General features: G+C 39.0%; 1 protein-coding gene across 2 annotated transcripts in view; it reads right to left on the bottom strand.

Annotated features, from left to right (window-relative positions):
• gab2 (GRB2-associated binding protein 2) overlaps positions 1–27619 on the bottom strand; it is an 80554-nt gene that overhangs the window by 43440 nt on the left and 9495 nt on the right. The gene's annotated exons all lie outside the window — the stretch shown is intronic.

Raw genomic sequence — 27619 nt, 5'->3', positions numbered from 1 at the left:
AAAAAAACCCATGTTCAAAAAAGTGAAGCAGCCGTGATACAAGAGCAAGAAACCTGTTGATTTCACACCAATGACACTATTGTTGTGTTTGTCAGCTGGCAAAGCGTGAAGGAAGAACGGTGGCCTTGGTTCCAACAGCTCCATATGTTTTTTTCCAGTGGCAGTCTTAAAGGGCCTCTGTGTCCTCTGTGCTCAGAGACAAAAGAGGAAGATAGACCAGGAAGGGAGAGACGGGGGCTGAGGGGGGGCTTTTGGACATCTGCCAGTGATGCACTTCCGCCAGGCAATGTCTCTTACACACAGGCTGCTGACACACAGGATCCTGCAGGCCCCCTCGCTCTCCATCAACACAGACACTGCCGCAAGGCTAACTGCCCCACACACCCCCTCCAAACAGACTAACACCACACACGCACAGAGCCAGTAGCAGAAACAGCTCTTTTTATTGCATCTTTTAAAGGTACGACAAATCTTAGCTGGATATAGGCATCGAATCTTCTTAAAGGATATAATCTTTGAGATGCATCACTAATGAAGGCTGAATAAGCTACCACTATGGCTCCACTGTCATTGCTGACAGGTTTTTCGTACTAAGACAAGTCAAAATGTCTACTGTACGGACTTGACATAAAGCTCAGCATTCTTCTTCAATTTCATGCAAGCTGCAACTTCTGCTGTTGAAAAATAAAGCAAATGTAGCAGTGGGAAACTGCAGTTCCTCTAATGTCCACTTGAGGCTGCCTGTAAAAGCTCTAGAATAGCCATGTTAAAATGGTCATTTTAACAACTATGTAAACAAGTTTGCAGCTTGCTTCCAAAAAGGATTTTTGTGTGAATGGTTCATGTTTAATCAGCACAATCTGTACAAGAGTTCATCATCATCTGTTTTGATTTTGATAAAGTAATTTATAGGGGTGTGACTGACATGACTGCAAACACAGCTGTTTGATAGAAGCCTTAAGGCCCACTTCAGCTCTTCTTCTTTGCCTTTTCCTAGATTGACCAGAGATAGGTCATTCATTGGGCTTCTAAATTCCCCCTCTTAAACCAATAGGTTATGTCACTGAGACTACGTCCATGTTTAATACAGTCCATGATGTCATGTTTTCATTGTCTACACCTACAAAACTAACCACTGAGGGGGTGTTGTCGGAGATATTTAGTATCATTTTGCAACTGTGATGGCCTCCTGCCACCAGGGCCTGCTGTTGCGTGCTCCCCCTTCTCTTTGTATGGACCTGTTCAAGTTAATGGTGTTTAGCTAATCTTGCAAAGCAAATGGGTTCGCCAGACTGTCATCAGGCAAATTCATCTAGCAAAGCTCCAATCCACAACACTTGTGCCGAACCAAAAACAGTTTGGACCAATTAGCGTCATTTGAGGGGAATAAGGCGGTAGCTAGGGGTGAGGTTAAGTTGTACTGGAAACTGATAGCAATGGCTGCCACCAATGTAGCAGCTGGCTTGTACATACCTATAGTATAGCAGCAGTTTTTTTCATAATTGGACCATTTTCTGATTAAACTAAGAGCAAAGAAAATCACTGAAAGCTTTTCATAACAGTAAAAAAGCTTTTGCTCTTCTGCTGACCTGCTTAGGCATAGGTTTGCTACGGTTACTGCTGTAGTTGAGTTGAGCAGTAAACCGGTCACCACAGTAGTGATTAGCTTAGATGTAACTGTAGAAAAGCAGCATTTCATTCAGACCTTGACCACATTAACTTACTGAAACAAGAGCAAAGACCCACAATGTAAGCTTCTCTTGGCAGAGGAGATGTTTTTGCATGTCTTTTAACAGGCCTTGGCATGAGTTTTAACCACTGACAAGCTTTGCTGTTCAAACACTAAAGCAGCCCTAGCCTGTAGCTCAGGTTAGCACCAGAGCTGCACATGTCTACTACCTCATTTTGTCTTGTTGCTCAGATTGACCCTTCATGAATGTGATGGACAGAACATCTGTCCAATCAACCTGGCGTGCCAGGTTAGCGTTTTGCACCAGAGTCCTCAGTGTTTAAGATCTGGTAGTCAAGGACAGTTCTCAAACTGCCCTCTTGCCACTCCCACTACTCCTGGCGCTATGTTTTCATTTAGTTATCTGTTCTGTTAGTTTCTGTAACACTATGTTGTAGTGCTAATTTCGTTGCTATTTTATGTCATAAAAATTTTCATCATTCATTAAATCGTACGTTTCCTTAGTTCTGTCATGCCTTTTGAGTTGGGTCATGGCATTACTCAAGTCATGCTAGCTAGCATCAATGCTAAATACAGTAAATCTGCCATGTTTGTGTTTTAATTCTAAATTCTTTGCTTTGTTGCTTCTTTTCCCATTTTTTAAAATACATCTTTTTTTCCTTGAAAATATTCTACTAGCTATTAGCTCCTTGATAAATTATGCCCACAACAACAATGCAATGATGAATCACTGTCACGTCCAGACAGTGTAAGCCTATCTGAAAAATCCTGTCAAATGACAGAAATTAGCCATTGGCTATAATCCTACATATTTACATGCAAGTGTTTAATAATATGTACTGACCCTGTTATTTCAAATAGAATAAAATACAAATACAAATTGTAATTAAATTCAGTAAATAATGTTTCAATGCCAGCATTACACAGAAAATTCACAGCCACTGCTGAATGAGTATTGCCTCATTTATTTATCTGATGATGGACATTGAATTATCTTTGTTTTAACAGAGGAAATCCAAATATAGTAGGGATGTTATGATACACTGATATGGTAGTGTGCAATTCAGTTAAACTTAATATTTCTTTTTTTCAGTGAAGACATGATATTGAACTAAATTTTAAAAACAATTCTTTTATATAAATTCTCTTATAAGGTATGTTTTTTATGAATATATGTAATACTTTCCATTTTGAGATTGTATGTTACTAACAATTATTCAAGATCAGCTGAACACACGCAGCACCCTTTGCTATTAAAAGTAGTATGATAATATATTGTAGATTTTTGTCAGAAGTACTAAATTGTTCAAATTGTATTGATTTTAAAAACTGTTGTGGGTTTTTTTTACAGGGAAAATCCCTAAAATACTGATTTCTATAATCTTGATAACAAACAGTTTGATGGTCTTAAAATAAATCTGCTGATTTGGGGTGAAATCAATAATATTGGGCTGCTAATTAGGATTCAACAGTCAAAGAAGCACCATCATCTATGGTTCTTTTTTAGACCAACAAATAAAAACAAAGATATTTGATAACATCTGCCACAGTGTGTCATTTTTAAATGTAAAATGTTACTGGTGTTATTTTGACTCACTGCAGTTCTAAATCCAGCATATAAGGACACGTCACAGCGGCAGCTGACGCTTCTGAGGAAGACTGCAGATGACAGTCGAAACATGTCAAGGTAAAAACATCTCCTACAATAAATTGTCTGAAAAAAAGAAACCCAAGTAGATTATTCACTGCAGTTCTGTTTCTGTTTCCTCTGAAAAGCCAGAAAAGGCTTGAAGAGTCAGCCACACATATTTTTTTCTTGCTCTTTTCTAGGAAGTGCAGATAGCGATCTTATCTTTGTTGTGTTGCTGAAGTACTCCCGAGGTGTTGAGGAAAAACACTGTTTTTATTTTATTTCCTTTTAGACTGATACACTGATATAAGCTGGAGGCAATATGACCTTAAAGGTGCTGATAGTAGAGCTGCTCCCCTCCATGCATCTTACCAATATCCCCAACGTCAGGAAACAGAAAAAAAAGTGTGAATATTATATTAGATGTAATCACTATGAAGAGGGGAAGTTAATAAAAACAAGGTCTTAGGTCATTTCTCACTAGGGTTCATGAGGAGTGTCTACTTGAACTATCAAACTAGTAAGGAGTGTAGGGTTGGGCAATATATGGAGTTTTTAGATGTAATGATACATGTTCAAATGAGGTATAGGATAAGACAGCATCATTTATATCAGCAAACTTTATGCTGATTAAAAAGTAGGGTTAAGGCCTAATGCTCAGTAAGATGACTGCACAGTACGAACCAGTTAACTTCCTTACTGATCATAGGATAATCCTGTGCTGCTCTGGCTTCTGATGGCATCCTCCAGGCCCATGCCCCATCTCTCCAAATGCCCCCTCCACAATGCACGTAGTCAACCCCAGTGCCTAGACCAGCCCACTGGGTCCTAGGCAGCCAGTATGCGGTGTGCCTGTGAAAGCACGCTAGGTGCCAATAGAAGCTGACCCTTCACATCTTTGCTCTCTCGAGCACATTGGCATTAGACACATGGTCTTCCCAACAATACCTAAACCCTCACGAGTATAGAGCAAGAAGACCAAGGGCTGAAAGACTGACTTTCGTCCGCATGCTTAGATACGGTGACCGCTACACTGTTTTGCTCAGCAAACCCATCGCCTCATGTGCAAGTTCAAGTCTGCAGTTAATCTCAGCCTTGCAGTCAGCAGATCGATGGATTATGCTGCAAAGGTGGATTAGCTAATCTGCAACTTCCACACTCTCACCATTCAGAGACACTGATTTGATGGCAGCATTCAGGCACCCCCAAATACCTGGATCTTTGTTTTGGCCCAGAAGATGTGCATTCCCAATGTTTCACCCTCCTCACTCTGCAAGTTAAGATCCCACGCAAGACCTCTACAGTCTCAGCAAGGATCACAGCATCATCAGCAAAGTCCAGATCCCCAAATGACCACCCCATTATCCAGCAAAGTTGGGGCTAAGACGCACCCCTGCCTCGATCCAGAATCAACTGGGAAGAAGTCAGAGGTGTAGCCATGGCACTTCACAGCACTCTTTGCACCACAATATAGGGCAGACATCAGCTGGATGAGTGAACATGAGATCCTTCGGAGCTCCAGAATCCTCCAGGGGGCATGTCCACTCACCAAGTCGAACGCCTGCTGGCAAAGGAATAACCGAACATGACAAATAGAAATGCCCCACTGAGCTCCCCACCACCTGTACTGCTTACTTGTTGGTTATATATAAAGACTCTGTTCAACAAAAAATGCATACTATATAGCCCACTTATGAAACAGTAAAGCACTGTTTTGGTTTCATGGATCATTTTCACTTAATAAAGGAGAAAAGCTGCTGAAATTGGCATTTCTGGTTTGCACTGAGAGCTGCTTGCAAAGCATGACTGCTTGCAAGAGTGTACCCGGAAGGATGATCTTAAAAGCTCTTCTCCCTTATTCTATGAAATTTATCCTTGGAACCAAAATGTTGGTTTACTATCTTGTAATCAGAGCTCATGGAGAGCTTAATTCAAAACAAGAAGTAAGCCACAGAGATTTAAGATTGATTCCCCGTCTTGGCACATGTTTGGTGCATGTCTTCCCCCACTCTCTCCCCACATTTCCTGCCTTCCTTTGGCTGTCCTATCTAATAAAGAAAATAGCCCAAAAATAATGTTTAAGCAAAAGAGAAATATGGAGATACAGATCTTGTGTTGCCGTTCACTTAAATGTTAACCAGGTCTGATTTTAAGTCTGCATCACCCAGCCCTACGTGAGCATAAAAAAGCAGATTCCCAAGAAGTCAACAGTCATACAGCTCTGGTTTCTTTCTGAGGGACTGAGGCGTGAACATCCTTGTTTCATAAATATACAGCACAGTCATCACACTTCTTCAAAAGAACAAACATGACTGCATACATTTTTCCTTCCCTCTCATCCTCAGAGCTCTTTGGTTCAGTGCATTACACCATTCAGAGAGAAATCGCCATAACTCTCGCAAGCCCCATTTAAATATTATTGCCTTTTCTGGAAGGAGAGAGCATCACTTAATTGAGACCTGGAGAGCTGCCCAGTTTGAAGAGGTCAGAGCGACCGTGCTGGGTTATTCCTGGCATCCTTCAGCTGTGGACAGCATATTAACCCAGGACAGCAACAGCTCTCAAGCATGGAGGAAATACAACTCATTTAGGAGGCCTTATCATACTAAAAATAGAACCAGCATTTTCCACAGGAAAAGCAGTTGCTGTCTAATTCAAAAGAAAAAGATCCAGAGCTAAGAATTAATGAGAACGTTGAGTGATGATTTTTCCTCTGTCACTCTAGCTGCTGGGCCACTCACACGTATGTTCAAGGAGAATAAGTGAAAACATCTGAAATGCATTCATATCTGAGTCAGCTTTTTAAACAACACTCAAGTAATGCTGCTTACTTCTCAGTCTCATGCACTCTCTAAATTTGGGTTAACTTCCCTTGAGAAGTAAATCATGGGGGAGGAGGAAACAACAAAATGAGCTAACCCACCCACCGCCTGTCCTACAGAGCATGTCTAAGCCCATCGATCACTGTCCCAGCGCTGGGAAGTGAAGCTGTAAAACTAGGCTGAACTCTCTCAGCGCTCAAACTTTCCCCTCCCCCTCGTCGCTTCGGTTTAAGCTACATCACTGTTCAGAAACAACAGGGCTTAGCCGAGATCCACTGCCCCCATTAACAACTGGACTGGACTGTCCAGTGGAGCAGTGAGAGAGATGAGAGCCAGGACACTGAGATCCCCCTAACTAACATCAGATCCAAGCATATGAGGGGTAAACTAAAAAAATAGGGCTGGGAAATAAAGCTGGTTAAAAAGTTAATTGATACATTTTAAAATTAGGTGTAAGATACTATGAAGTTGTTCAATTTTTTTATAGTTTATGTTAAGAGTAAAATGCTTACCATATCTCACAAGATATTCCATTTGAAATGCTGAATTTAAAACACAACATCTGAATTCTACCACCAAGACACTCTCTATCAAAACAACAACAAAAAACAGAACTTCATAACGTGTATTTTTGAATCAGTTAACTAACATTTGTGTGTCATGGATGGTTTTCCAATAATGAGGGAGAAAAGCTGTTAAAAGTGGCCTTTCTGGTTAATGCTAAGATATTCATAGAGCATTTTGGGATCGCTATTAACTAAGAAGGCCACGTCGCTCTACTCGCCCTGGAAATGTCTAGTGGGACCACAATGTTACACGGGTCTGGGGAAAGGAGGCTGGTGGAGTTAGACATCACATGGGGAGCTAAGGCAGCTTGGGCCTTCTTGGTCAATTCTGCAAGCTACCTTTCTGGGGTTGCTGGGATTTCTCACAGATCTCATCAGGAAGGCAACATCTCTGCACCACAGCTGGAAATGTGTAGTCGGGCAACAACACTGTAGGGGTCATGGGTGATGGTGTTATGGGGGAGCTCAGGCAACAGAATGCACAGCTAATGGCAGACAATAATCATGGTCCATTACAAGTAAGCAGCGTAAATCCTGTAGCAATCTTTCAGTGTTTTCACGGCAACAATAAACTTTTCATGTCTGTTATGACAGCTCAGTCACGGTGGCGGCCATCACAACATATGGGCTGTAAAAACAGAAGTTAAGAATTAATCTTGGTCTAAACACTGCTGGAAATATGTGAGGTAATGTAAGTGCTCAGCTAAAAATATACTTATAACATAGGAGTGCTCATTTCTAATGAATGTGGACATTTCAGTGTGAAAAATGTACATGATGAACCTTTAAGAGCGCTATAATAGTAGTAACATAGTAACATTGGGTAATTTACAGATGTGGAAAAAGCTCATGTCTGTTGCTCTCAAGCAAAAGTACAGTTACTCTTTTACTTAAGTAAAAGTACGGGTATATAAATCTACTCTGTGAAAAGTAAAAGGTGAGTAGCTACTGAGAAGCTGTAAGGTAAAAATGACAGAATAGATCTTCAGGTTGTTAAAGTCACATCTCTATAACATTGTGAAAAACTAAGCAAAACTGACAGTGTTAAACTCATATAGAGTTTGATTTAACACCTTGAAAGTGTCTATATTTTTCCACTCTACATACAGTTTAACTAAACACTGAAAGTGTTTAATATCTAATAATATCTCAGAGCTACAGTAACTCTTGAAAATGTGTGGTAGGGTGGTTTTCCTCTGGCCAGACTAAAGCAGAGTCAACCTCATTGCAAGGCAATGCATACTAATGAAAACTACACTCCAAGTGTCCTGTAAGAGCACCAAAAGTCACTGACTCTAACTCAATGGAGAACTTCACTCATGGTGCAAGAATGTTTCATATCAAAAACAGCAACAATCACCAGAAACATGAGCAAATGCGCCCCAGCAGGGATCACTGCAAGGTTATAATAGTTTTAGATTTTTCACTAGTTTTTTATTTATATTTGTGCTTCACTTTCTGTTTAGTTTGAATTAGTTTCTACTGCTGGTTTGTTGGTGTAGTTTTTATTTTGTAAAAATGTTTCATTTTAGTTTAGTTTTTATTAGATTTAGTGTTAGTTTGAGGGCTTTATTTGGATACATGTCCGGGCTGAGTGAACATACATTTTTAAAAACATATTCAAACAGGCCACTCTTCACTTATCATTTGATTTATTTAAAGATGATGTTTGAGTACAACTCCAGACAAAAAATTACCACCGTATGAAGTCTTAACCAATCAATTCTGTCTGCTTTACACTCCCCAGGTTTAGGTGCAGGTGCCAGTCAATATAGTTGTGTCAAAGACTAAAACTAAGGATATTTTGTCTCTGTTTTTATCTTATTTTAGTTTTGTAAGCCCACTACACAGTTTTAGTTAGTTTTCATTTTCCTGGTCAAGCTTTTTTAATTTAGTTTCAGTTAACTAAAATGATTTTCACATTAAAGTTTTAGTTATTTAGTTAGTTTTAGTTAACTATAATAACCTTGGATCACTGTACAACAGGAAACATCAAAAAACTACTGAACACATGTAAACACTCCACCCGAGGGCATGATGGGAAATTCTGTGCAAACAATCCCCAAGATTTTAAATCACACTGGATGGAGAGTAGATCAGCTGAGTTTCTAGAGTAAAAATGAACACTGGTGGATCAATCCTGTCAAATGATTCATGGACTGAAGAGCTATTCACTTAGAACGGACTTCAAATTACACTCAAGGACTTTAAATCAACTCTAAAATATATTTAATTTGTTTCAGATAAGAATATCGTTATGTCGACTGGGTGGTTTTGTTTAGTTTAGTTTATTAGGATCCTCATTAGATGCTGCTCTGCTGCAGATATTCTTCCTGGGTCTGAAAAAATCTTACAATGTGAGCGTGGGTACTGCCATTCAGGTAAAACATGTTGCCATTGTTTTTCTCCCTTATCTCCAGAACTACTAAAACCCTAAAAAGACCTGCTGCAGTTCAAAAAAACTCTTTCTATTAAAGACATCCGAGTGGATTTAAGGTCAGATCTACACAGAAAAAAACACTGCATATGAAAACCCCATCTTACTGTGAATGAGAAAACAGTTAAGACTGAAATTTGTGATAAATTCCCTTTAATTCAAGTTTAAAAAACCCGCCTTTTTTAGATTCTCAGGGTCACAACTCCAGACCTTAAAAAGAGAAAGGATTGCGTGCAGCACTGGAGTCCTTCTAAGAAGAAGAGCAGCCACTGGTATGTACGAATGTACCACATTCAGCCCTTTCAGTCTCATTCAATCATCCTATAAAAGTTTGATCCTACCTTGTCCCAATATCTCGCTTGTCCTGTGCCACTGGCAGACGCTCACAGATAGAGAGAGACTACAGCGGAGTACAAAGGATAACCTGTTTGCATCTTTTTTCAATAGCTAGGAAGGAAAACATCTAATAACAAAACCGCACTAAACAATCTTTGGAGTGCGTTTGCTTCTAAAAATAGGATCAAAACAGTTTTTTTCCTTGCCAATTCCTTTTGTTCCTTGTGTGTTGATAAGTAGTCTTGTTTTGCTCTATTTTAGGCTGAATGCAAAACAAGGACACAGTGGGAAAACAAACAGATTCATACAAAAGCTCCCGGTTTACAGATATGAAAGGGAAACTATTGTCTGCTACGTGTTGATAGTTCTCCGGCATTTTGGAGCACATTTAAGGAGATAATACACGGCAACTGATGATCAAAGTTCTAGCAATCATTAACTCTATTTGTCATATCCTATCCAGCAGTAAATACAGGCCTAGTCTCCTGTATTCAAGGAAACTCATCACCCTGCTGTCCTAGTAACACCGACTAATGAACTCAGAGAGGCTCAAACAATTATCCAAGGTGTGCCTATTACAGCAATAGAGTAGTAGGCTGTGTGTATAGTAGTAGGCTGTGTCAACAGGCCGTCTGATAAGCATCAGTCCACATGTTTTTAAATGTCTGTGAGCAAACATTGAAACTAAACACGTGTGTTGTCCCAGTTAAAGGTTACAATGGTCTTGTTTACCTCTCCTCCTACTACAGCAGGAGAGGAGGAGACAGGGAGATGTCGTCTTTGACTCGTCCTCCTCCTCTGCTGCAGCAAACATACTGTACAGCTGCAGGAGTACACACACACACACACTGTACAGCTGCACAAACAGCAGTGCTGTGGAGCTGCAGCATGGCCTCATATCCACCTTGATGTGTACCTTATCTCATCTATTATAAAGGTCATATGTTATTGTGGGGTGATTTACCTCTCGTGACTTTGAATACAAGTGTCAGAGAGGAGGCCTCAAGCAGCATGGCTGTCATTTGATCCGAGCAACGATAGGCAATGACTTTCAAATATTTGCACAGTCAGTTTATTAATAAATGGAGATTTTACATGATTATTATGTTAATTTAAAAATATAATGTTTCTATTATGGTTGCCATCACCTAGCTGTAATATGGTTCTAGTGCCAGATGGCTGCTGTAGTGCATCTAAAATCTGTTTTCAGACTAAGATTAAATGTATATTTAAAAAGAAACAAATAAAAAGAAAGCAGTAATAGATACAGTCGGTATTGTGTAAAAGCTGGGGGCTGGTAATCCTGTGAGGGAAAAGAGTCCATTCCCCTGCCTGCAATGCAATTTGCAGATGTAGATGGTCAAATTAAACTTGCCTAAACCTAATCCTTTGTCGTATGGTAAGTGGTCTACACGTCTAAGCCTAACCTTGGATGTATGGTCAGGGGGCTACATGCCTAGGTCAACCTTGGGCCTTATTCATCTTAAATAAATCATAAATACATCCCCTACCTGATTGCCTTACCCTAGCAATTCAACACATCTATCAGTGAAACCACTGTGGAACCCTGGAAACAGCCTTACTGTGTGGATAACAAGAGCATTGTGTTGTGTTACAGTAACATGTAATAAAATGACCTGACATACCAGATAGACTGTTTCACACACTGTATGGATAAAAGTACTTGGCCACACCTGCTAATTATTGAATTTGGGAGTTTCAATCAGACCTGTTGCCACAGGTGAATACAACCTAGCCATGTAGTCTCTATTTGCAAACATTTGTGATACAAAATGGGTCGTTCTGAAGAGCTCAGTGACTTTAAGCATGGTACTACAATAGAAGCCACCTTTAGAATAAGAGGAGTGGAGGCTGTTATAGCTGCAAGAGGGGAGGCAACTCCATAAAATGCTGATACAATAATTGGTGTAATGCCAAATATCAGCCTCAATAATCAATCAGGCCGATAATCAGTCTACCCCTAGTGCACAGCCCTGGTAAGTCAACTGTAAAACATGAGCTCAACAGGTATCTGCTATCGTTGTTCACTATCAGTGGGGCTAATTGGTGAATCAAACTCATGCTGAAGCCAGTCAGGAGAAGAGAAAAAACATCCATTCTACCTTGAAGATATTTTAGTATCCTTTACTCTTCTTTTAAAGAAAAACACAGAATTGTTTCCAAGTTCTGAACACACATCATTACCAACTGGATAGCTCAGTGGTTTAGACGGCTGACTGTGGTATGGGAGCTTGGGGGTTCAAATCCCAGTCAGAGCACAGATGTCCAGTATAGACCCTTGGGCAACTTCCTTTATGCTTTGAACACCAGTCCCAGTTGTAAGTCGCTTTGGAAACTTGCAGTACAACTAATCCATGTCTGTAACTATTACCCTGTTCTCTTTAAATTACTCTTGATGTATGTTGATGAATTATTATCTCGTCCATATTTTTGGTTAGTTTCTTCAAGTGTTTGGATTCTGATGATGTCTGCATGTCACAATCTGTCTTCTTCTCTTTTGTTGGGTTTGTTGCTCTGTTCCTCTGCTTGCTTCTGCACAGGTCAAAGCACTTTGTAAACCCATGTTTTTAAAAGTGCTATACAAATAAAGTAATTTTTTATTATTTTTATTATTATTACACTAACTGGTCTGTCCGTTCTCAAACTGGGCTAAAACCCTTCAGATCTGGGCTTTGCAACATGGATCTACATGATGACAGACATAGACTCTTGCCAATCCACATGACATGCCGCCTAGAGACAAGCACATTTGAATTTTGAATCCCATGGACAAAGCCAGGGGTGTCCAAACTATGGCCCAGGGGCCAAATGTGGCCCTTGGCCCGCAGCAAATTCTAAAACATAAATGAAAAATGTCCCACATTAGAGCATGAAACTTGTGCTTTACTGTAGTGTATCTGTGTTTTCTTACTGACAGATGAGTATAGTTTTATCTTACCTTGGGGGCTCGTCTGGGAAGGTAACACAAAACTACACTCATCCGTCAATTAAAAAACACAGAAAAAATATAGTTTGTGAAGACAGTATGATTTTATTCGGATTTGCGTACATTTTACTTTCAGCCCTAGGCAAGGCTGCTGTGTTAATTCTGTAAACAAACATTTTGACACAACAATTCATTAATGCACTTAATTTGTGACTAAACATTAAAGTACATCAAATCACTAAGTGTATCTTTACCCAAATTGGACTGGATTGACTTACTTTGATATCATAAAGTGGCCCCACCATCCTTGAAATTTTCTGTATGTGGCCCTCGGCGGAAAAAGTTTGGACACCCCTGGACAAAGCTGTCCTCCTGTTGGATGGCTTGCAGCCACAGTGTTCTCCTTCTAGGCTCTGTGCTTCAGTTCGGTAACACATAAAACTAAAATATATATTTGACTGTAAAGTTGATTTGTAGAGCAGAAGACCACACAGCAGCTCTTCAATATTTGGGTTAATGGTTGGGCTTTCCCCCTCAGTGTGATGGGGTGTGATATTCAGAGGGAGTTTCCCTTGATTCCAACTGTATCTATCTTGTGACTCAAATGAGGTGCAAAAAATTACCCTTGCTTCTCTTATGTTTCAAAACCATCTTTTTTACTAAATGCATTTATGTAAGCGATAAGATAAATGATCTATTTAACTTGGTATTGTTAAGGGAAATAGATCATTTGACACTGTAACATTTCTTCGGTTATAAATTAAATTGACAGAATGCTAAATCTGTTAGCCTGTTAACAGACATTTCTATTATGTGTTAGCATCAAGCTAAGATTTACATCCTGATCCATGTTTTTGAATCTCCAAATGTTCGTGCGATAATTGCGATGACTTTTGCGAGTAATTTTTTGAAATGCACACAATAACAATGCTGTGACAAGGCTGTATAAAAACAAAGCTGTCTGCCACTTTAGTGCTGATAAAACGTAAGAGGAGAGGAGAAGTATCTCATCAGCATGCTCAGTGGTGTACTGAGAATTTGTCAAGTCTTGATTATTATAATTTCTGGAAACAGTTTGAAAAAAAGATGAACAGCTCTTAGGGCAGAGTTTGGAAAAGGAGATTACTCTGGTATCAGTGCCAAGACCCCAGTATCTTTATGGCAAATTTTTAAGACTGTGACCTTTTGGTACACTTTATATTGACCTCAGTGTAAGCCTGCATTATTTTTAAAGGTGTCAAACAGAACTTTAAATAATTCTTAACTTTTACTGTTCGTATCTGAGCATGAGGCAGCTTTCATGCCAGCCGTCCTGAATTGTGAATGTTTCTAAGTCAAGAGAGCAGACATAGAAGTCCTCCCACATAAATATCCTGTAATGAACTCTTCCCACATCCATTCTGTGGGGGTGGTGTTTTCTACTCTCAAAGTTAGTGAAGAACAAAAGAAGAATATTTAGCATGTAACTGATTTATCTCCATGTTCCTTCTGGTGTCTGAATAAAGAAAGCAAGAATTCAATGTAAAAAAAAAAAACATCTCTGAACAAAAGCCTAGCAGTGAGGGTCATTTTAAATGCATGAAATCAAAAGGTGGGAGTGAAATAATGACCAGGATTGGCGAGACACTTGTGATCCTGTTTAGAGTGGGGAGAGGGGAGAACTGATTATGTGCTCCTAATCAATCGCGGTCACACGTCACATTCCAGGAACGAATGGGGGTTCATGTGAGTGAGGGAATGAAAGCCAGTTATATCCAAGGACTAGCATCTGCTATTTAAACTAATGATGATGGAGACATTTTTAACCCTTCAGGTCATCCAAAGAAATGTGTTGGAGGTCATCTTTGTGCTTGATGGGTCTCATTTCCAACACACAGAGGCCCTGAAATGTCAACTGCAAAACATTCTACTAAAAACAAAATAAACATTTTGAACATGTTTCATTAAAGTCATTCCATCCATTATCTGTGTGACTTATCTCCTTTGGGGCTAAAATCAGGGTACACCCTGGACTGGTTGATATTCAGGCCCCTCCCACACGGAGATAATAACAGGAGTTTCATCCACAAAACTAGGCCCCAGAGTTAACAAATCTGTAAACGCTTTACCGTTTCGTCTCCGTATGGACAACCAACCGCATCTTTCTTTACACGATTACGTCAAAAATAGCGTAGCCTACTTAAGCGGCATGCCTGGGTGAAGCCAAAACAACAATGGTGGATTACGGGGTTGTGTTCATGCTGCAGAAGCTACTGATCTTATTATGGCTTATACAGCATACACCAGATGTTGTTAAATCCAACATGGAGAACTACCAGAAGGCCAACCGGGAGAAAGTTTAGGGCAGTTTTCTGTAATCTTCCTCTCCCTTTTGGTGCATTTACATGGCAGCGTTACAGCGCCACTTACAGGCTTGGCATATATACTACGGTGTTGTTAGTCATTTTCAGTGGTTCCGTGCTTACGCGGACATTTCCTGAAACAATTCCAAGTTTGGGAAACTTTTTCAAAATGAAATGGAAATATATTGTTTGTGTCTCTGTGTGGACAAGGCCTTAGTCACAGAGCTAATGTACAGAAGCAAATAAACAGGCAAACTCAAATCTACGGGCAATTTAGGGGAACAGGTTAAACCCTTTAAAGCTAATTATATCATATTCGATATGTGATTTTGTAAGATCTCAATCTAATCAACCTAATAAATACTTTCCTTAAAAACCTTTTGAATAAAATCTGATAAATGATAAAAAAAAAATGCCCTCCTGCAGATCATCAGCTGCCAAAAACACCTCTCGCATCAAATTTGATACCAAACATATATTTCTGAAATACTGTGGAAATTTCTTTTTTTTTTTCAATTTTATTAGAGGGATTAATATACGTCTCATTTCCAATGAATGTAACGGCTGTAATTTAAGGTATCAGGTTTTACAGGGTTAAGGATGAAACTATCAGAAGGGTATTGATTTTGTGAGAAGGTATTGATGTCACATGGCTTTATTGTTCTGCAACAATATTTAATGGAACACAAAAAGATTTTGAAACTCGAAATATTTCATAAAATGCAAAAATATTTAGTGATATGTTATTTACACAAAAATGTAAATGTGTTTTTTGAGGCCTTCCCCAGATCTGTGCCTGTCAACAATCCTGTCTTTGAGCTCTCCAGGTACTTTTGACCTCATGACTTGAGTTTTGCTCTGATATGCATTGTCAGCTGTGCGGCCTTCTATACAGAGGTGTTGGCATTTCCAAATCATGTCCAATCAATAACAATTACTGCAGGTGGACTATGATCAAGCTGTGGAAACATCTCAGTAATGATCGAGAGAAACTGGAAAACACAGTGCTAAATTTCACATGTTTTTGAAAAGGGTCTGAATAGTGATATTTCTGTTTTTCATATTTCATAAATTTGCTAAGATTTCTAAAATTCTGTTTTCACTTTGTCATGATGGGGTACTGTGTAGAATAATAAGCACCGTGAAATAAAAATATTCATATTAAAAACATAATTACATTTTATGGAACATTAAACCATGTTGTAAAATACAAACTAGGGCAGGGTGGTTATTGCAAAAATCAAAAACATGATTAATTGAACTTTTTTCCTTGATTACGATTGATGTACAATTATCCCAACCCCCTCATCCCTGACTCTGTTTGTGCTGTGAATATTTGTATAATTTTAAAACAAATAACTGAAAGGAACATGCACAGATTAACACTTTATGGTTATTTATTGAAATCAAAACACAAATCGGCTGAAATGTTTGTTTTTTAAAGTCACATTTTCCAGCCGGTAGTGTGTTTTAAGGGGTTGTACATTAGTAGAGAGAGAGTGAAAACCAAAAATTGAAATAATTGACCGGGCAGGTTTATGTCAGTTAGAAGCTTCAAATATCGGTTTTGATTATTTTTTGATTAATTTCCCATCCCTAATGCAAACCCTGTTTATGTACTTCAAAAAGGAAATCATAAAAACCCATAAATATTGCATGAAAAAAAAATTAATGCCTTCAAAAAAAATATTTCAGAGAACAGAAAGGCTGGACTACATTATGTATTTGTGATATGACTAACCCAAGTGTTGCACTTTGGAACATATTTTTACGTACAATCATATGTTTTTAATCTTACTAAAGTGTTTTGGGTTTTTTGTTGCATTTATTGACATTTTTTTGCAGTTCTCTCTCAGTGCCACCATACATTACTCTGTATTTACCTCTCTGACATAAGTATATGTAGCAGAGAGCTTAAATAAACCAGAAATCGACATAAGAGAGCATGGAGAAGTTCTTCAGACATTCACACGGTTTACACCGAGCTTCAGAGAGAGAAGTTAAGCAGAGGGCCTTCCTAGACAAAGTTTATAATACACCTTTCTGGAACATTCCCCATAAATTCAGGTCAAAAACAGAACAGGAGTCACACAGTGTGCCAACTATGTGAAGCCATTCTGCATTTTCAGCAGCTCGAGCCCATTATCTGTCTGGAGTGCTGAGGAGATCCAGATGCTCCTGTTGGACATAGCTCCGTCCCATCCGTGTACCCAGGGAAGTAAACATGGGAAAAATGTTAAACAGAATCGCTGATAGTATGAAAGTACAGGCGTGGAAGTCCGACAGATGCATTAGAGTACCGCTGCGATTTAAATCTAACTGCTCAGGTTTCCCTACAGTCAAAACACTGACCTTGGACAGCCGGCAGCTGCAAGACTTAACACACGCAGATAAGACCCAAACAGGCCCATAAATTCCTGAGTGTTAATAAAGAAGGTGGGAGGTTAGCCGCGGTGCACCAAGACAGACAGGACTCTCTGGAGGGTGGGAACACTTAACTCCTGATGTTTACCTCCAGTGTGAAACAGCAACATCGCCATTCTCCTCTGGAGCAGGCATTCACCTTAGAGCCCATCTTGTTCATGTAAAATAGAGCCTGATGCTATTCATCTTTCATGACACTACAGAGGAACTGATTCCTCTCACAGTGTCTTCACACGACGGTGATGGAAAGCTCCATCCCACAGGTGTGATGATGATGAAGAGGGATGCTGCTTTTGGTAGCTCCAGTCCTCATTCACTCCCTTCACCAGAGCAATGATCTGTGAAATCTGCAGCACATCCTATGAAAAACAACCTCTCAAAAGCTCTCAGTAGGTGTAATCAGCCTCAATTTACAGCTGCACACTCCCATCATTAGGAAAAATAAGTAATCTCTCGTCATGCCTCCGTAGCAGCAGAAAAGCCAAGTTTATTTAGCATGAGCCCGCCCCGACGGTTTGACTAGCAGGGAGCATTATCTTTAATCAGAACTCTTTGTGGCACTTCCGCTGCCTCAGCCATCTGCTGCGGCTCATACATGTCTGCATATGGAGGGCGTGCTGTGTGCTTCTGATGCGCTCTCTGACTCCGTCATGGTGGTTTTCAATGCACAGCAGCAAATAAAACACAACATTTAAATCAGGAGGGATGACTCCTTAAACTACAGAGGAAAAACATTTGCAGTCAAGGGAAAGTCTGACCATGGTACCCTAACTGTCCCACCATCATTTAAGCTCAAACACAACATAAAGAGGCATGTGCATTATATCTGACGGTCACTGATGCTGCAGTCAGGATGTTACATGTACAAAGTCTGTAATACACTGTAAAATACAGGTAACCTAAACCGCTAGAGGGACAAAAACATCTTTTCCACTAACAAAAGCTTCCTGCTCAGTACTTTACTCTTCTGTTATTAAAGAAGTGCTGTCAAGTTCTGATAAAACTACTGCTACATGGCTGCATCTATCTCTTCAACAGTCTCCATGTTTACAGGCTTGCCGTCAGTACAGCTCAAATTATGCTGACCTATCTGGTCGTTCTCTGGCCAGGAACAAGCATTTCATCTTGAAGCTTTGCGGATGAATGTACCTGATGATAGACATCCAATCTGGTCCATTGATCAGCTTTGTAAGATTAAAGAACAGGTGCCTTATGTATCCCAGTGGCCTGGATTCACGTCTGACCTGTGGCTCCTTTCCAGCATGATATTCACCATTCTCTCATACCTGTTTCTGTCTCCATCCATTGTCTTTTTTTCTATAATAAAGGCACAAAAGCTAAATAAAAAAATGTCACTATATATGGTTACTACCAAGGAAAATTCATCTTGTCTCTTATTTGGTTTATAAATTCATACTTTCTATATCCATTACACATACAGTTTTATATCCCAAGCCTTTCCTGTTTTGATCTAGATGAACACAGCTGACATTTCTTGATAATGAAAATCCAGAATCTCGAAAAATTAGGCTAGATTATCAAATGAGACCAATCCAGAAAAAGCATTTATAATACAAAAAATGCCAACCTTTTAATAAGCATGTTCATTATGGACTCAGTACTTTGTCAGGGCTCATTTTGCATGCATTACTACTTCACTACAGTGTGACGTGGAGGCAATCAGCCTGTGGCACTGCTGTGGTGCTATGAAGCCCAGACTGCTTTGGTAGCAGCTTTCGTCTCATCTGTAGTAAGAGTAAAAATATGGGGAGAAATGGACTGATATTCTCATTTTTTGGGTGTTCCTGTTAGTGTTGCAGTTAATGTAATTCCAATCACAATTTCAGGCTGTGCAATTACATAATCTGCAAAAGGCTGCAGTTATTTTTGTATTTAGTAGATCTTGAAAGGTTTACAAAAATTGCCCGCATAAAGACCTGCAAATAGTGCCACTAAGGGAAACTTAAAACAACATGTATTAAGTTTTAAAAGCAATATTTTCTTTATCTGTATGTTTTGAGTTGAGAAACACACACTTCAACAACTATCATTATTCTTGAGTGTACTTATGACACCATTTATGTATTATAATGTAATTGCAATATTGTCTAGTATAATTAAAATCACATCATTACCAAATCTTCCATTAATTCACAACCTAACATATAGCATTGTTGTGTTTCTGCCTGCAGGAAAACAGTCATGTTCATCAGTATGAAAGCTAAAGTTTGAATTCTGATGTGTTATTTAGAACTTAATAATATCATAGTGTTTAAATACTGAAGGAATGTGTATTTTGACAAAAGCACATAAATTATTATGTCCATAATTCCCATCTGTGGGTGACTGGTGATGTAATATAGTTGTAAGACAGCTGAAAATGTATCTTTTGCTTTCAGTTTTAATGATACAAAGTTTTGCTCCTTCTTTAATGTCTAAGTGCGGTGGCACACCAGATTCATATTTCAGAGTAAAAAAAACATCATGATATTTAAAACGGAACAAAAACAAAACTTTGAATTTCTACAGAGTAGACATCACAGGGCTTTTTCTGTTTACTATATAACTGATGACAAAGAACTTAAACAGATTAAATCAGACTGTAAAATGAAGTAACTGCTCTGCATCCATGTCAATGATCAGGCCATCAAGAGACCTATTAATAAACAGAATAAAAATACCTCATCTAGGGCGTCGATGTAGATCAGCGGGTTGATAAAGCACCCGTAAGCAGAGGCAATAGCACTCAATGCACAAGTCGTGGTGCAAGAAATAAAAAAAATATATATTTTTAAGACACATCTGAAGACTTTAGAATCACTAGAGACTTAACAAACAAAAAGTCCTCCCTGACAGGACCTCCATATAAACAGGAATACATAGTTTAAAAAACCTTTTTAAATCTTTAAAATTATACAATGCCACCAATGTTTCACAAATAAGATTTTATGATGGTGACATGATTACATAAAATGACAATACAGCACATGCACACCTAACACTATTTTTCCACTGCATCACTTTCCTATCCGAAGAAATATTTATCTGTGTTGTAATGGGAAACTTTACTGCTCTCATTTTGACTAATGAAACCACAAAAACCACAATCTGAGTCAGAGGACAAGATGTTTACACACTTGCATATTTTACAAACCATAGTAGCAAAAGTAGGTGTTTCACACGAAACAGAAACACATCAATACTCCCTCATATGTAAACCTGATAGAGGTTTAAAATTCTAAAATACAACCGAAATCTGTTTTTGTATGATTAAATCAATTTCCTTATCATGTTATTGTTTAATTGGACCATGATCGAAATAAACAGTCAATGATTTTATCCAAAATATCCAATATCCAAAATGACTTGAGTTTTGACAAATTTGTGCATTGTTCCTAGGAATTTACATTTTTTTCTTGCTAGTTATATCTTCAAAAACGGTGCAAAACAAGATAATTTTTGAGTTTTATCAAAGCCTGCACTGACAGAATGAAAAAATTAGCGATACAACAGTATTTCTTGTCAAGATTGTTCTGAAGCAGAGCTGCTTAGAAGATCGGAGAACCTTCTAAAGCTAGCAGGTCAGAGCATCTTTAAAAGGGAATTTGGCATAGTAAGACCTACTGACCCAACTAGAATAAAATTAACATATCTCATATGTATGCCGTACACACAAGATTTCTGCCAATGGAGATTTAGGCTGTCATTGTTGTGCAATGCATTGTGGTTGGTGAAGTTGTATTGTTCCCTTGTTTCCGCTTGTTCTACATTGCAGTAACTTCTTTCTTGTTCCCCTCTTCACTAAAACTGCACTCTGGTTAAAAAGTCTCTTCAGATGACACTTCAGAGGAAAAACATCAATGAAACCATCTGACATCACTACACAGAAATTATTGCACAACAATGGCAGCATTCATGTGAATTCGTTTTTTTTTTTTAATTTCCTCGAAATCTAGAAATTTATAGTGGGTTTATTTGCACAACATACAAATAGAAGACACTCATGTTAATTTTATGATGCCAACATGTCTTAGCTGCAGGGCTCCTCATAAAGGTGTTATATATCATTCCTTTTTTTCACCTCTTAACACAGTCCCCTGTGGTCTAAATGAAACATCTGTGTCATTTTCGGGGCCAAATATAATGGAACAAGTCAGATCTGATTCAATATCGTTATTGAGTCCAAAGATCAGTAACATAAAAACCAAAAGATCATCTGTTTGTGACCACGTGATTAAAGTGAAGCACAGTAATGAGGTGAAAGTTGTGTTTTTTAAGTTTAGTGTCTTCAATAACGCAACATGGATCGAGCGTACTCTGTCAGCCTGTCTTAATATGAGCTGCAGCGACTTGTATTATAACAGCTTAACAACTGTTTAAAGCTTCTTTAACTCATGACTCTTTCATTTTAAGTCTATGATGATTCAATGAAGTGGGGTAGGAAAAGCAGCTATAGAGAGCCACAGTGAGGCTGACTGTGCTAAAGTAAGGTTAAACCAATGATAAACAAGGTAATTCCAACTAATCCCTCATGTGAAGAAGGGAAAAAACAGGTCATTTTCTTCAAATTTTGCACAGATGTTCATCCCGACTCACAGACGAACTGATCAGAGCTTGGAGGTCATAGGTCAAATGTGAAGGTCAATGGGCACATGTTCATCCCTTGCTTTCCAGGCCATTCTTGCAAATGTGCTAGCTTTAGAATGTCTAGGATTTCTTCAGATTATGCCCAAAGGATCATTCAGACTCAAAGATGAACCTATTGGATTTTGTTAAATATCAAGATCTTTCTAGTAACCAAAGAAAACTACACAGTCTTTTTTTAAATTTAAACCTAACACTGTATCTTCACTTTCTGGCAACAAGAAAGTTCACTGAGGTATTTAACTTCCAGGTAATATTTCTAGGGTATTTCTTTTTAAGTAATATTAAAATCACAAGCAAGCAGAACTAAAACGAATAAATCTTTTTTTTTTGGACTTTTGTCAGGACCTGAACAAAAGTTGGTGTACTTGAAAAGAAAGTAGAAGAAAAGTAGACCCCTAATTAATTGTTAACAAACTTTTATCAGTCAGCATTAAACTTGATCAGTGCCTGGCCTTGGAGGTGAATGGCAGTGAGGAGGCTAGCACTGGAATAAATTATCCATTATATCTGAGAAGGGCCCTTGAACTGGGCCTATGTGGGTCCCAGTCATTTCTGTGGGCAGGTCTGCTGTGAGTGGATATCAACATTGAGAGGTAGGTATTATTATGACACAAGGAGAGCCGATTCTGAGCAAACTAATGGATTTCATGTTTTCAGGTATAAAAAAAAGAACATGATTGGCTTATTTCACATTTTGTGGGTCAGTAGATTCTCAGGATGCCCAAACATATTGAGAAAAATGCTTCAAAAAGTGGATTTTTCATGATATGCCCCCTTTAACTGTGCCAATAAAGTCACACCCTAAAACATCAGATGTTGGCATCAATGGAGACACACTTAAAAATATGTGAAAACATCGTTTAAAAACTAATCTATCTTTATATTTTTATGTCTTTGTGGCTAAAAGAGAGCCAAAAGGCATTGCTACTGACTCATGTCATGGCTGCAAAGCCCATTAGCTTCACAGGGCCAGTCTAATCTAATGATAGTCATATGACATGTCAGCTAACAGCCCACGTCAGACCTAGTAGCATAATTCCTGTAAATGTATGTGTTCAGATCTCATCAATAGTGCACAAACAGGATTTCTCCTTGTACATCTCTCTCTCTTTCTCTTTTTTCTATATGTCTCATGGTCATGGTAATGCTGTAGCTTTCATATCATCATGATCTCTTTGGTCTGCAGACGGGTCTGAACTAAAAATAGAACATTCCCAGAGATTGTTTTGTTGGCTGTTTATGATGTTTCTGATGTGTTTTCATTCAAAGCACCACTTCATAAATCCACCAATCCTGTTAAAGTCACTTTCTGACAGTTCAACAAAGATCTACAACATTACCACTGCTGTCCCAAATCAGAGAAAACAATAGGATTTAATCCTCCTAAAAACAACAGCATTGAATGATCAGCTGGTAAAGTCCTGATAGAGTTTAAATACTTTCATAGGCACTGATGCCAATTTAATTTCTTTCCCCATCATGGGACCTCTGCTACTACACTTCCTGTAGGTATGATGCTCAGGAAGTCTGGCATCTGCTATTGGTGCAATAATTAAGTTTTGGACAGAAAACACACACAGGCTTAACCAGAGTTCATGGCAAAGGACAGGATATTATAGCAAAGGTTCAAACAGGGCCAGCAACCAGTCTGAGAGAATGGGTGATGAAGTGTGCTATCTGCTGGTTCAGGGGAAAGCTTAGACTGCTTGTAAGGGCTGCTTGATTATGGCTAAAATTATAGTCAAGATTATTTTCAATTCATTGTAAAAGATGCAGACAGCAAATGTACTTAAAAAACTTCAATACTCAGCACTTAAACACTCTGAACACTTTGGCTCAGCCCAATTCCTTAGTGGTCCAAGTGCCTCCTCTCCCCTTAAAACTAGGGATGCACCGATCCACTTTTTTCAGTTCCGATCTGATAAATATGTGCCAATACCGATACTGATTCTGATATATGTATATATATATATATTTTTTTTTTTTAATATTATTGTTGTTGGTATAATGTGTGAGGTTACATGAGGTTGTAGTAAACCATTCAGCGCCTCTAATTAAAAAGCAAAAAAAAAAAAAAAAAAGAATTACTGTATTCCAAACAAATTTATTTTAGCTACTACTAAAAAATAAATATTTATTAGTAAACTAATTACCTATCATTTTTTATGAACACGGGCTTGAAATCCCTGCCTATAATGCTCTTTAATGAACTTCCTGCCACTAGAGACCGCTGTAGCTTCAGTTAATGGCTGCAGCCTTCCTCTCTGACCCTTCACCGGATGTAAACAATGAGGAGCTCTGCGGTGGCTAAGCTGTTAGTGTATAGTAGGAAGACCACAGTCAACAGTTTTCCAAAGTAGTAAATGGAAATAAAGTGGTATGTGGGCTGTTGAGAGTTAAGCTCACGTATGACTACTCACCCGAAGTGAAAAGAGGCCAAATATCAAAGCATGATATTAATCTGCAAAGAGGAACGAAGGCTGGCGGTGCTAGCTTTTAATGCTAGCCACGCTGTACAGCATATATCAGGCTAACGTCACACCCATTCCTCTTTGTGTTCTCTCATCTTTAGACTAGTTTTGACTATTCTAAATATAGATTTACGTTTAATCGGCTAGGTAATTATACCGCTAAGAACATCCCTACCTAAAACTAGCTCAGTTACACACAGACTATCTTGAGTTAGACTGCGTGCGTTCATGGTCTGCATGAACAAACTGTAGGATGGATTTGGATTGGTCACTTGGATCGGCGTCATCAGTCAGATATTCAATCTGTTAATTACGTCTATATCAGACCCAGTACCGACATTGGATCGGATCAGTCTCATCCCTACTTAAAACAGAGTTATAAAGGGCAGTGGTAAAATCTTCCCCCTATGAAAATGGACTACTCTTCCATCTCCTGATATGAAATCATCTATAGCATTTACGTAAACAGGTGTGATGACGATACCTGAAATTTCTACCACGAGTGATTTTTTTTTAAAAAAATGCTTAATCAAGGATTATATGAGCTCCTACAGTCTCATTAATGATAAAGGATTTAGATTTATGATCATGCCACTTTTTTCCACTTTATCAAACTTAAGCTCATATTCATGTTGAATTATTATTGAGCACAAATAAATGTCTCCAGTTTAGGTTTTCCTCTCTGTAGTCACATGGTTCTAATCAGCTGATCAAACAAGGCGAACAAAGGCTAAATCTTCAACACATAGTAAACTGCATGCGTTGCAGTAATTGCTTTGTCTTGATTTTCTTGTTTTCTTGACTGCAGAAAGCAAAAGTGAAACCTGATTTATTACCCAGTGGAGGGATTAAAGGTCTGGGAAACTGAAAAAGGCATTGTGATATTCTGATATATTTAACACCAAATTAAAAGATGTTTATCAATCAGTTAACCGTTGTCACTTTGCTGGTTAAAAGACGTTTGAATTTACTCACAAATTAGCAAAAAAGACTCTTAAGTTCCAGCTTCATGCCATTAACAGGGAACCTTTAAGTGATCATATCTCAAAATGGTAACGTAATCTGACTTTGACACTGCAGTAACATAAAGCCACCCGAGTTTTGCAGCTTCTGGGTAAAGGCCCCGTTTGAGGGCCCTTAGATAAAGTGGAACAAGGAAAATGTCTGTGTGAGCGCTGGGTGTCTGTCAAAGCAGGAACTGGGAGGCGTTCTCTGTTGACCTCTGAGGGCAAGGACTTCCCAAAGCCTGTCTGCAAAACAACAGCAGACCCTGCAGCTGACAGTGGGACGCAGGAGGCCGCTGCTCCGCTCCTCTCCTCTCTACCTGCCTTTTTGGAAGCTCGCTAACTCCCCCTCTGACCTCTCTTCCTCTCTGTGTACCATCCACGAGGAGAGCCCGTAAAGCCTTCAGATGGTGGTGGTGGTGGTGGTGGTGGTGGTGGTGGTGGTTGGGTGGGGGGGGGCAGAAGCAGCAGATATCACCTTGCTTGATACTCCTTGATATGATCTGTCTGGAATGTGGCAATGCTTTACCGTATGTGAACAGACACGTTTGTGATGTCAGATACAACAGCGGGTACATGGGAGGGTTTAGCCGGAGCAGCCTGATCCCAACCTGAGATCAGGGATTAAACTGTTAGCAGTGCGACATGTCACATGGGTGATTCATTTAGTGCATGCAAAGTAGGATTCATACGTTCATGATTAATTTAGATGACGTAGTATTATGCATATGTCAACAATGGGAGGTGTGAGAGATGTACCTGGCATGGAAAAACTTTGTAAGGTAAAGGTCAGAAGATCGGTGAAGGATATTCTTTGTTTCCCACAAGTCAAGGTTGAAAATCTGCAGTCAATAGATGCTTTTAACTCTGATGTAAGAGGTGATAGGTAGGTTCCTAAGCAGCAGATCCAAATAAAGATTGTTTGTGGTGAATGTATCACACATCATGATGGGGCATTTTCACTGATGAGTAAAATAACCTAGACAGATCCATGTGAGAGGTGCTGTGTAAGAGCTGGGTTACTCAGTTGTTTTCATGTTCCCTCTGCTTATTCTGGACATTGTTCAACAAAAGCAACCAGGCCACTCCCACATACCCTTAAACCCCTGCCCACCTCTGGAGCCTCGATCGGCCCCTGAGAAGAGATAAAGCCAACCAAGTGAGTCATTTCAAAGCTCGGAGACATTGGAGCAGAGCTGTTTTCCTTGTGGGGATGCAGCGTGTGTGAAAAGTGACTACACATGCTTGCAGAGCTGCTGTCACATGTCTGGCTGTGGGGGGGGGCATGAAGTTTACACTCATGTGTTTGGACTGTTGTAGATCGAGTGAGTCACAGCAGTGAGATAATAGCCTTTGTAAACAATTAGCAAACATTTAACCTGTGCTAGCTGTACTTGTAACTGTGGAGACATGTCGTCTCCTGTCTTTACTACCGGTCGAATCCAGGCTTTAACTGCCAGCAGTGTTTTGCTCCCTGATTTTGCATATGATTTGCATGTCAGAGTTGTGGTGGAAGTACCAGTTTTCACACTCCTAAACCTCCCTTATGTAACATTTAGAGCCAAAAGACAGAAAACATCAGTGAAAGGTTAGAGGACATTTTTCCTTTCCATACAATGACCAAGCATTTCAACACTAATTAACAAACGCAGGTCTCATCTGGATTAGACGGGCCTTCATGGTAGAAAAGGGTTGAATATTGACAGGGGGTGTTTATGGAGAGTTGTTAAGGATTGAAACAAACTTTCTATGTTACATACAGGGTTGTCATGATACAAGGATTTTAACACTAGAACTGCCAATGGGCAAAAATTACCCAAGGCTGTTCTTTAATTGTATCTTACTTGATATGTATACAATTTTAAAGACTCAGTCTTTGACTTTTCCTAAAACATTGTTTTATAGCATATATACCTGGTGTCATAAAAAAAGTCTTTGTCTAAATCCAAATTTTGTTATCTTCTTAGAATCTATCTTAGGATCAAGAAAAACCCAAAAAAGGCGAAAAAAAGACCTGAGTTTCAACTACAACTCCTGGCTAGCTTAAGAACTAACAACAACTCCCAGTAACTGCAATGGAACACTGCCTGATCAATAGAGAGCTCCTCCATTCGGTGTTCTTTTTGTCTGTTTTTGTTAGTTTTTTCTTTTGTTTCAATCACAGTCTACTGAATGGAACTGCGCACACTTTCTTTGTACTTGTGTACAACGACAATAAAGATTCTGATTCTGTTAATGGACATTTATATCTAGAACCACCATGCAGGTCAAATTGACCGCATAAGAAAGCCTTAATTCTCCCA

The sequence above is a fragment of the Cheilinus undulatus genome, linkage group 2 (assembly GCF_018320785.1).
Source record: "Cheilinus undulatus linkage group 2, ASM1832078v1, whole genome shotgun sequence".
NCBI classification, from domain to species: domain Eukaryota; kingdom Metazoa; phylum Chordata; class Actinopteri; order Labriformes; family Labridae; genus Cheilinus; species Cheilinus undulatus.
Note: the sequence above shows the minus strand (reverse complement) of the source record. Positions and strands in the feature narration are given on the sequence as shown.